At 31.1% G+C, this 12,421-nt stretch overlaps 1 protein-coding gene across 1 annotated transcript in view; it reads left to right on the top strand.

Annotated features, from left to right (window-relative positions):
- LOC110996504 (poly(rC)-binding protein 3) overlaps positions 1-12,421 on the top strand; it is a 111,171-nt gene that overhangs the window by 60,672 nt on the left and 38,078 nt on the right. The window contains exon 3 of the mRNA XM_022264218.2: positions 11,945-11,970. The gene's annotated coding sequence lies outside the window, so the exon portion shown is untranslated. The remainder of the gene's footprint in view (positions 1-11,944; positions 11,971-12,421) is intronic.

Raw genomic sequence — 12,421 nt, 5'->3', positions numbered from 1 at the left:
AAGAATAATTATAACCCATAACGTCGAAGTGCGTTGACAGATGTTTTAAGGCTATATCTCGAAATTCCACTTTTATTTTGTACCAGATAAAGTTCCAAACCAATGGTTGTAGGGTGCTTTAAGAAAACAGCGTACAAATTCGATAATCCCGGCATCCTGGCACTCGCGAGGTTTCTAGCACTGTCCTAGGCGGCGCGGGTGGTCAAAACATTACCTGAACATAGCTTTTATGTATTTATATCTCTTATATGGAGCCATACAAAATGAAATCCCTTGGACATTCATTTCTCCTACGCCTAGATGTAACTTATTTATATTTAAATGCAAAAATCTATACTTAATATTATTTTTATTTTGAAATGCATAAATTGAAAGTCAATATATTTTGATAGCTCATCGTGTTTTTGTTCGATTTATTTACTATCCTATTCAATAACAATAAGGTTACTAGTATTAGAAACTATTCAGTTTATCTTAATTGCTATATATCTTGTTCACTATTTATGAACGCCGACGAATAGCCAAATTTTACAGACCATTTAATCTTAGGTTTGTATACATTTGCATGTCTAAACTGTAGCCTAATTATTTTCTATACATTGACATTTAAGTAACAAAAAGAGTCAAATAAAACTCAACACAAGCTGATGTTAACATTCACTAAATGGCTTTCAAGTGGATTCCTATTCGCATTTGTCAAATTCTTTTAAAATTAAGATATAAAACAGCAAACTATGCAGTTAAGAGGCCGAACTGAACAAAGAAAACGGATAATTAAACCCAAGCAACGTGAAAAGAGATTTTAATGAACCTCAACGTTCACCACGTAATAAGTCTTTATTATTAATATAAAAACGTTCTATTAATTTATAATGAAGACAAACGCTGTTCAGATAAAACATGATGTAGATGCGATGAGAAAATCCGAGTACGCAGAATTACTGAAATAGGACAAAATGACTTAGATTATTTGTTTCTTCTGATTTAAGATTGTGAATTGTACATGTGACTTCTACCCTATCCACTGCGCTTTATATACAAAGTACGAGGAGTGTTAGTCTAATACTTAACCCTACGAAACTAAACACTGAGGTCGTAAGTTGGTACCCGGCGTTTTGGAATCAATTTCTCCTAAATCAAATCAAAATTCATTTATTTAATTTAGATGCGTCTTCGGGCATGCTTATGTCAAAAACCTTTACATAATTCGCGAAACTACCAGAAGGCCTTGTTCTGAGCAAATGAAATCTTATAGAAGCCCAACAGAAATCCAGATAAGGGCGATCTATGATATCATTGCGCAGATATATAAAAAACACCCATATAAGGTGATTATTAAGCAATTGGTAAATTAATCAGTTTTTGGGTCTATGCTAATCCAGTGACAGTTGCACTGTAAGTATAAAATGAAAGTGGATTGAGTAACAAGCAGTGTCCTGATTAACTTAATGTAATCAAACGTAGATACTAATAAATACTTCAGACTGATTTGTGCTTTTATCGTTACAAATCTTAATATGCTCGAAAGCTTTGAGAAAACTAATAGAATTTTGTGAGTACTAACATCAAAGCTATCTCAAAGGCAGCCTGTTTCGCATATAAATTGATGAATTTGCCTCCATTTACACCTTTCTGTCATGCAGGAAAACCGTGCTCAACTTCGTTAGTAATTTATAATCGTTTCACTTCACACACATGGCTGCCTCACACGGCAATATTTTGATTCGCCGGCGAGGGATACGTTTGGAACAGTTAACATTGAATAAATCATTTTGAAATGGCTTTGTGAAAGAACACTCTACTTACATTAATTAATGGGTTCACATTAAATAGTCTTTTACATGTTACTCGTACGTTATCAAGTTACGGCTATAATTTTAGATTTCCATTTTAATGTACATATGAATTATAGATGATTATTAACAAAAACTAACATCGCTTCAAAGCGATTTCACCGATTAAATTACTTTAAAAAAATTCAAATTTCGAACGCCACGAAACAAAATTATTCATGTTGTTAAAAATGTTAAACCTTTTTATTTTCTATGGAATTTCCAGCCATAAATATAGATAAAAATAAAGGCAATAAAGGATCTTAAGAAATTGTGGCCGGTAAACGTGTTCAAGTAGCAAATCGTGCTGGTTCATAATAAGAGGGTGCCATCGGTAGTCTGTAAATTTTGTACCGTAATAATAATATTTATTCTAAATTATAACGATATATGAGGCACATGAAATAGGATAATATCGAGAGGTTTATTTTATACAGATCATAAAACTTTAAACATTCAATTCTATTCAAGACGATTTAAAACTCAACAGAGAAATATTAATAAAGTTTTGTATGGGATTGATATATCACGAATCTTTATGATTTTATATAATAAAATCTTCCGTATTTGTGCATAAACAATCGTGCCGGTAATAATGGTGTTCAAAAATGACATCAGAGCAATATATGGATTAACAGCTAGGAACAGCTTCGCAATTACTTTTCTGTATTTCCAACCTGTATAACAACAAATTATAATAACTATATTATAACATGACATATTTAACGAAAATGTAGATATTACAGCAGTTGAAATATCTACAAGTAACTAATTATTTGATTGCATTTCAATTACAGTGTAATTAAAATGCAATTTTGAAGCGTTCTTTGAATATTTCGATTAACCGATAGAGATTTCAATTTCCCCAAGTCACGTGCCGGGATATCGGATCCCGTGGTTGGCTCAATCGGTAATGAGCGAGCGGATGGCAATTTCGCTAGATGAGCTTTTGGTTACAGCACTTTGTTTTTTACGAAGTGCTATCACGATGTGTGATGCTAGAAAAGGATAATGTAATATTTTTAAATATAACATGGGGAAGGAGGAGTGTTTGTATACGACAGTCAAACCTGTGGCTGTGTGGTCCGACATCGGCCATACACAATCTTTATTCTTTGCGTAATCAAAAATATCGCACTTAGCAATTAGCACGTATAATAAAATCATAAGCCCAGTTTACTCTACTTTTAACTAAAATTGATACATTGTCTTACAATTGTCTATACATTAAAAGGTTTAAAAAATTATAAAGCTCGCTGACAACGATTGCAGAAAATATTACGAGTATAAATGTTAATTAATTATTGAAATGAGTAGTTTTATTTTAATGTGTTTTATTCAAAGGATTAACTCCATGATTTAGTTACAACCGTAGCACTGCTACGAAAACGACACTTTTCGTTAGATTCATATTAGACCTGTTTTTAACTAACCTTGTTCTTCTTACAATTACAACAAATAAAATGTTCTACGTTTTGTTAAATTATATATTAATCATATATTTATTATGTAATAATCTTTTGATATTGCGTAACTTGTTTACGTCTGAAATATATTATTAATACGTATAAAGACAAGAGCATAGCTCAACTTTAATTAAACAATTTCATAATTATTATAGAATAAAGTGACGCTCAGAGCTTCGCTATACTGTGTAAGAATCCCGTTTAGGAGAAAATTAACGGTCTTATTAATTTTCCGAAAATGTGCCGTGATTAAAACTGCTCAACGCTACTTAATATGGCGATTTTATTGTTTGACCCAATTATACGCGCGGGAATTAATATTAGAGCATAATAATAGATTGTTTTTGTTTAACGTAGCCTGTACTTTAAATTTACAGAATCGTAAGGGAAAAACAAAGAAAATATTTTTCTATTAAGTCTCTTTTGTTTTAAACATTGACTTATGTACATAATTTGCGATTTTATGATTGTTTCAATTGCTTATTAAGTGTAGGTAGATAAGTTTTAATAAAAGACGCATTTTGTATTTGGCCTGCGATTTAAGTAGTATTGAGAAATAAAATTATTAACTATTTATAGCCATCTCAGAAAATAAAGTTATAAATTTTCCCCACTTGATACGAGAAAAGCCGCCAATTGGTTAGATTATACTGATAAAGCATAGAAATGAGTGATGATTTAGGGTTAAGCCCTTTATAAGGGGCATGTCAGCGGGTTTTATCTTGTCAGCAGTGACTTCTAGCTAGCAGCTACATTTCAAGGCAAAGAGAATTTTAAAACCAGAATCATTCATTATACATTCTAATTTCTTTTTCGTCTATATTCATTGTCTTTGTAGATTCAATTATTAATCTGAAACTAAATATAATGTTTAATTTAAAAACAAATGAAAGAATTTGAAAGAAAACTTCACCACTTCGATTTTTTAATTTTTAATATCTTAAACTATAGTGCTTGAATAAATTTAATTTTGAATATAGTTTAATTATTTTAGTTATATCAATTACACAATTCTCGGGCGACGATTCAGATACACATCATTCAAAGTAACAACAAACTTTTACATAATTTTATATTTGAAATGTGAAATGAAGATAAAAATAAAATCAGATTAGCCTTTTTTGATACTTTGTCCATCAAGTACAAATTGAATACGTAGCTTTCGTAAAATTTATTCCATCAATATAACCTGAAGCTAAATGAAGCGAGGAATCCCAAAAAGCTCATCTCGGTAAACTGTTATCCTGCAAACTCATTATCGCCCTAACCGTCCAAGAAATCTTATTAATCTTTCCTCTGGAAATTGAAAATCCCTAATAATCGAATATTATAATGTAACTACTATATTTAGCTTTATTTGGTTCAAGACTTTATTTACAATAACAATAGAGTTTGCCCTTTTTAGCCCAAGATTCCTTTCTATAATAATTCTTAAAAAATAGGTATTAAGATTATCAATTCAAGTCGCTGCATAAAAATTGTTCTTAGTATTTTGCTATGATTAAAGAAATTCGTTTGTATGAAATCTAAGTCAAACTAAAGAAATATTATATGGTATTTGTCAATTGAAATGTTCTTAAAAAATAATTTTCAAGGAGCTATGATAAATAAACAGAATCATTAATGGTTTGAGTAATTATATTCAGGTGCTGGGACGCAGGCGACATCTCTAGCGGCATTAAACAAAGTGCTCTGCCGGGTTTTTCGCCAAATTGAATGTGAAAATATTGCCACCCCATTACGTTGTGTCATTGGATACCTACTTCCTATTTTTCAGTGACCAATTTCCAAGCTTAATCGAGTTTATAACCAACGATTTCATTTTAGTTTGTGAATTTGCTAACAATATTATATAGGTATAAGTACTTATTAATAATCCTTAAATTTAATTTTGCTTTTAGTAATTAAACAGTCTGAAACTAAAACCCCCATCGATCGACGTAATAAAACACCTGCAATTATATCAGAATAACTCTGAACAAAAGTTCGTCGGCTAATTTCAATACAGCTTTGTTATTAAAATTATTCCAGAAGCAAAGAGTTTAAAACCTCAATCTTACGCGACGTAGTTGAAAATTAAGTTCGGTACAAAATAAACAGATTCGACTCAGTCTAATGTAAAAAGTTTTTAGCAATAAGGGCGTTTTGCTTACTTCTAAAACATCAACAATTCAGTGTATTTTAACATTGTTTAGCCACGCGTACAGCTCTCAAGGATGCCTATTATTTAACAAGATGTTGGGCTATATTGGAAAATTCCTGCTGAGTTTATTAGGAGACTTTTGACTTTGATTACCGATTGAGAGAACTTTGATTGACTGACTACAACGATCAATACATAACAAATGACTGTCTACGGTTGTAACAACTCATCTGTGTAATAAAATGAAATACGGCCTCTTTTGCTTTGTAAGTATTCATTTCTTAAAATGAATATGCAAGACGGTTGCTTCATACGTATTGTCTTTTGGAATGCAGCCAACAGTTCACGGGACTGTAATATTTTTTAAATTCAATTTAGGTACAGCCACAACGCTCTATCCAACGGGCTTAATGTACACCTGGTGAACAGTTAAATGAGGAATGAGATGCAATGGAAAATGGAAGGATATTCCTTTATTACTCTCATTGTCAAGTACGTTTCTCTCAGGTATAAATTATACTATTTGTTGCATTCACAATATATATGTATGTGACCTTATAATTCGTATTAACAATTAATTAATTTAATTAAAATTAAATTAAATTTTTATTTACAATTGAGGAGAGGTAAAATTTTGTAATCTTTAAATGACCCAAAAACCCGCTTCGTCTATACATCTTAAATGAAGGTGATTTTAACTGAAAATATTATTTTTACATTAAGCGGTTATTATGCGTAAATTAAATTTGCATCTCACGATAAGGCTAGCCATAATACTTTTTAATAAAATACATACATAAATAGCCTAAAGGCTATGAAGGTATGATATAATCTCTGAATAAAGCAAAGGTACGTGCCCTCATTAAAGCCCGCTCCTCGCTGCTTGAAGAATGTTTTGCGTTATGGTTTTATGAAAAGTTTTATGTTGCAATAGATCTCGCTGAGATTTTTTTCATTGAATTTTGTCGTAATAGTTTTATTTAGATTTTAATAAATTGTATTCATTAAGGGAACTTACTGAATAAATTTTCATATCCTTTTATACCGGTACTTTTATTTTTTAGGCAGTAAAAAGCGTTGTAAAATTTGTTAAATAAAATTTTAAACTGTGCCCCTTATCGTTAATAATCCAATGGCTGCAAGAGTACGTAAGGTAAATAAAAACCTTAAAAGATTTCTGTCAAGTCTCCACGAATAATTAAAAATCCTGCTTCAGTATACATACGAAGTCGTGGCGTCCAGTTTTTTCATTCTGATAACAATAGGATCGTAGTTTTGTGTGCACGTCAACCTATGACGTCACTACACTAAAACTACACACTCACAATCCCATAAGAGGTAGCTCGGGGGTCGGTTCCTCGTCACGTTAATTACGAGTTTTCGCAGCAAAGCCACGTTGAAAAATAAAACTATCTAGAATACCGACCTCTATTGCATAGTTTAATGCGGTCTAATACATCACAGGTGCGGTTGAAGGTTTTACTTCGCGCATTACAGTTCGCCCGCTGAGTGATTTCTGCAATTGAAATTAGAATTTTTCTTCCCTGTTTATTGTTTAAGAAAACCCATTCTAGTTCATGTCTGCAGCTTTAATTGCACTCGGAGCGAATGTGCCACGATTTATTACGGCGAGTTTCGAAGTAAAATTCCCGTAAAACTTTATCAATGCTCCACTCTAAAGCACAGAAGTAACTTGGGTTTTATAGTTTGTTTTCTAGTTAGATTTTTATAACGATGTTCTAACTTATGACATCAGTAAAGTTGGTTTACATGCTAAAAACAAATTAGATACGACTTATTTACCATATTTAAAAATATTAAGCTATTTAAAGTTTTCGATATTACGAAAGATTATCTCTGTATACCATGTAATAAAAAGCTTAAAAGTTAAATTTGACTCGCCAATTTAAATTCATATCCTGCCTCAAATTGAACTGTGATTCCAAAATAAAACCACGACCCGTTTTAATTTCTAGTAAAGCTACATTAAATAAAAAAGCGGTTTCAGCAATATTACATTCATGAAAAGTAAAGTTCACGGCTCAACATTTCCAGAAAATTTCATTGTCGTCGAAATCAGTCGAACGGTTTTATTGAAAGGTTTATTTTATTTCAAAAGGGTATTTTCTCCCTAACGTTCATACGCCATTTATTTTGAAATTTCTGTTTATGTTTCACTTGAACAAGCTATTCATCTAGCCTTATTGACACAAGGAAAAATCAACACCAAAAAACAAAAAAAATACCCCAATCGGATCCATCAAAATATGGATATGGAACTCATAAAATAAGTTACTCAACATGTGAAAATTATCACCGATTGGAATAATGAGACTTTGAACCACATTTACTTATTAAATACGAAATTTATTAAAACAAAAATATAACTATACGGCTTGTTGTTATGTTCTGTACCAATGAACCTATGTAAATTGAAACCCTTCTTAGCCAATTACTATTTTAAAGTCGGATCCAAGAGGTTATCATAGGACTCATGACTTCTCCCCAGAGGCTAGATAGGGTTTTGTTTTATGACAAATCTTATTTTATACTTTGTATAGCTACAAAACATATCACTCGTTCTTTGTATTTTGTTATTAAAAATAAATTGTGATTTAAGGTAAATTCTATAGACTTTGAAAGTGTACCCTTAGATGGCTTACGGTAGATAAGAACCCATTACTCTGTAACTTCCAATAGCGAGAGTGATTCCGATCCCGTTTTTGTGTACAAGTTTAATGATGTAGTTCGGTCGAAACAGCGCTGACGTTGCAACCTTGAGAACAAATACTCATTATTGAGATCGGTATTTAAAGTAACTCAGTCCATCTCTAGTATTGTTTTTGGTGTTAGCTGGTTTTTACAGAGCAGTGTTGGCGTAGTGGCTTCAACGTGCGACTCTCATACCTGAGTTCGCAGGTTCGAACCTCGGCTGGGCACCAATGGACTTTCTTTCTATGTGCGCATTTAACATTTGCTCGAACGATGAAGGAAAACATCGTGAGAAAACCGACATGTCTTAGACCCAAAAAGTCAATGACGTGTGTCAGGCACTGGAGGCTGGTCACCTACTCGCCTATTAGATTAAAAAATGATCATGAAACAGATTCGGAAATCTGAGGCCAAGACCTAAAGAGGTAGTAGCGCCACTGTTTTTTAGTTTATAGTGATACACTTTGGCATACTAGTATTACAGAGTCAACACTTCTGTAGTATCAACAACACTATTTATATTTCAGTATAAAACATAGTGATTTTTTTACCACAGCTGTTTAAATACAGGTAGTCGGAGCACTATTTTTACATATTTTACAGCAGTGAGGTACTTAACTCGTCCACGCTTCCGTAATTTACGCTCCAGTGTGCAGTACACTGGTTTATATTGCGTCATTTTAACTAAAAACTGCAACTCTTCAAAAATAAATAAATAACGCTCATAATAAATTATAAGTAAACTTTATTTAAAAAGTAAGGAACTAGTTATTGCGTATACATATTTTTGTCTTATTCTTTAAAAAACATTCAATTCATTTTTACTAGTTAAACGTGACTTTCCAGAGGTAATTCGAAATGCACCGATGAGCATAAGTATGTTACATTCATATTCTACGTGCGCAAATAAAACTGACAAAATTTGAAGGTAAATTTTCACCGGACTGATACATTAACAATATAAACAATAACAATTACTCCAAAGAAGAATGACAATTATTGTATATGTTTTTGTGAGAAATAAAATAAATATATTATTATTATTATTATTACATTAATTTTTACTTACTGGTTCGCTTGAGACAAATCAAGATATGATCACTATAATTGATCTAAATTTAAGGACTTGGTCTAGAAATTATTTTCACTTAACGAATTTACGGACATTAAATAATGAAAATATAATACGAGAATACGTTTGTTTACGTGATAAACTTTATTCTCACGTCAAACGTGGTGACAAAAGGCTTAACTAGTTCGCAGTTAATACGATTTGCTTTATTAAACTTGTTTCGTATTTTGTACGCGTCATTTTCACTTACATTGCTTTTGTTAGCAAACTTTTTAAAAATTCAATTATTTTGCTAGGAATTTACTTGCCAGACAAAATATAGAGTTTTCGTTAGTTGTTGTTCTGATGTCTTTGTTTTGCTATATCACAATTCGCGCTTGTAAAGTTATTCTTAATATAAAGAATTGATTCAACTAGAATTGAACTTCAACATAAAATGGGACTTTTGCTTAATTATTAAGCGTACTCTTTAAATTACATACACAAAAAGATTATTTAAAATATATGCAGCATCTAAAAATATCCTGCTTATTTTAAAAATAAATACTTAATCATAAAAAGGGGAGATATTCATTTACATGAATTCCAAAGAAACTATAAAACTTCGCTTCAATGCATTAGCATTTTGTATATGAAACTAGTTAAAACTATTTTAAAGGTTTTTAAACATGAAAAGATCAATTTCCCAACTATACGGGTCCTATCCAAGAGGTTACACGAACAGTTTACTTAGGACTAGCTTGGTCTGGATATTCATCAATCCGTTGCTTCTATTATTTGTTTAGAGCCAAAGGCTTACAGTTAACGGTATTAACAAACAGGTTTATTTTTCTAATAATTAATATACTATAAATAAATTTATGGCATTATTTACTTTAGATTTTCTGAACAGTAGTTGTGGTCAGCGGGAGACCACTCTCATATCCCTACTCACTCAGCTTTAACTGTCTTTTAATCCCAACAACTACTGATTCGATAAGAAGTACATTTAAAAATTATACAGTGTAGTCTGAATTTTATTACAAAATTCCGTCTGTTAAATACGGTGTCAATTACATTTATATAAGAATCAATTTAACTGTTTAACGTTTTATCTAAGGATTTCACGTCACTTCTAAAATAGATTAACATGACAACACTTTACACATTTTTAATGCTTATCACATATTCCATTGGTCAATACGAAAATCCGTTGGTCCATTAGAAAATCCTGACAGGTTTGAGAGTAGCTCACTGAAGCCACTAAGGTTAACACTGCTCATTTCTTTTTATAGAACTCTGGGGAAAATTGTTGTAAGTAAGCTAAGAAGTAACCTCACGAGCTTATAATATTTTATATACACGTTTCTTGTTGGGAGATTAAAAAAAATATATATAATTCGTAATGGTACAAGTAAATAACAACATAAATAGGCTTATTTGCGGACTTGCCGAGCAAACGCAATTTACAGGAGAAATCTCTGTCAGCCTATTGGTCTGTTTGTAAACACTTGATAAAGAGTGGTTTACTTAGGACGGTGTATCGACAGAAAGAAGAACCACAGATTACACACCTTACTTCAAGTAACGGAATTAAAAGATTTCTCTGAAATAAATGTTTCAACCTAAAATATCGTATTACTATTTTCTACCCTGTGTACTATTACTATTTAACTTACCAAAAAAGAGATATAGTGGTAAATAAAGTAAATACTATTTTATTTAAAAAAAAATATTAACTGGCAAATATCTGGTTCAGCTGTCACAGAAGAGAAACTTTAACTTCATATAAATGAATTCATGAAGCCTTTATTTCAAGAAACCAAGTTCCTAATAACTATAAAACCTAATCACTAATCTTGTGAATTTAATAATATTGATATTAATTATCTAATCTACTCAATCTTCCTCGGTGTTTGCTTGCTCAAACATAGGCCTCCTCCAGACTTTTCACTGTTGTCTAATAAAATTCCATAATATCATTCAATCTGAGACTTATCAGTCACCCAAACATAACCAAATAGTTAATATTCGACGAAAGATGAAAGCTCATAAATAAAGACAAGAAATATTTCAAAAACTGGTCTGTACACTTCTCAATTTAAAAATGAAACCTCTTTAGCAGTTGCCTTTGTGACAGTATCGCAAAATAGATAAGATTTATATCCTTTATACATAGTTTAAGATCCTTGTCAATAAAATTATCAAATATTTATATTAAGTGTTTAACTGTAACTAGAATTTACTAGTAGATTTGTAACCAGATTCAGACTATTTATAAAATGAATTTACAGCGGGGACTAGTAGATAAATCTCGCAATCAGTCCTAGATGCACACAAAACATCTATTTTACTTCAGATTCCAGGTTTTGAACAGCTAAGACTTACCTATTCGTTTACGTTTTCGGGCGATTTGCCAAAGTTTTGATTGTACCTAGATACCAACTAAAAGATTTTACGGTTATTTTGTGTAGTAAAACTAAGGTATTCTATTTTAATAAAATATATTGATCTTGTGTTGTAGTGTCAGTTTAATAAAATAAGCATTTCTATAATAAGTTGTATGTTCACTATTTAGCTGGCTCTGATATGTGCTTATAGGATGAGTATTGTTGTTATTTTTTGGATAGGAAACTTACTATTTTAATATAAAATTGGTAGGGCTACACTGAAGTTTTGATGTTGTAAAGTATAAAATATAAATTTTATAAAAAAATCTAAACTAAGTTTTTTGTTGCAGATAATCATTCATTGGCTACGGAAAAGGTGAGAATCAATAAATATAATCATATATGAACTTATATGCTTATATACTATAAACTAAATATCATCTTGGTTTATATATGCTAACTAATACAAATAAATATTCTGGATTAAACTTTAAAAACTTTACCACAAGTAAAACCAGACACAGTTAGGTACTACATTAATTAAAACTTAAAACTGTTCGTTATCTGTTATTACAATAGGTGTGTTGGCTATTGTAAATCTAGATTAGTCCAAATGAACTTTGTGTGTACTCGTTAGAAGCGAACGTAAAACATGAAGTGAGAAGTTTGCAATGGCCAAACTTAATGCACATAGCAGCACTAAACAACACTATAAGTACTTACGAGTATATCTCGTGACAATGTTGAATTTGAAATGCAGGACATATATAGCATATTATAATTTAAACATAACGCTAATTTTTAAATGTAAGCATTGGTTTAAAATA

The sequence above is a fragment of the Pieris rapae genome, chromosome 2 (genome assembly GCF_905147795.1).
Source record: "Pieris rapae chromosome 2, ilPieRapa1.1, whole genome shotgun sequence".
NCBI lineage: Eukaryota > Metazoa > Arthropoda > Insecta > Lepidoptera > Pieridae > Pieris > Pieris rapae.
The sequence above is the reverse complement of the archived record's forward strand: the minus strand, read 5'-3'. Positions and strand labels throughout refer to the sequence as shown.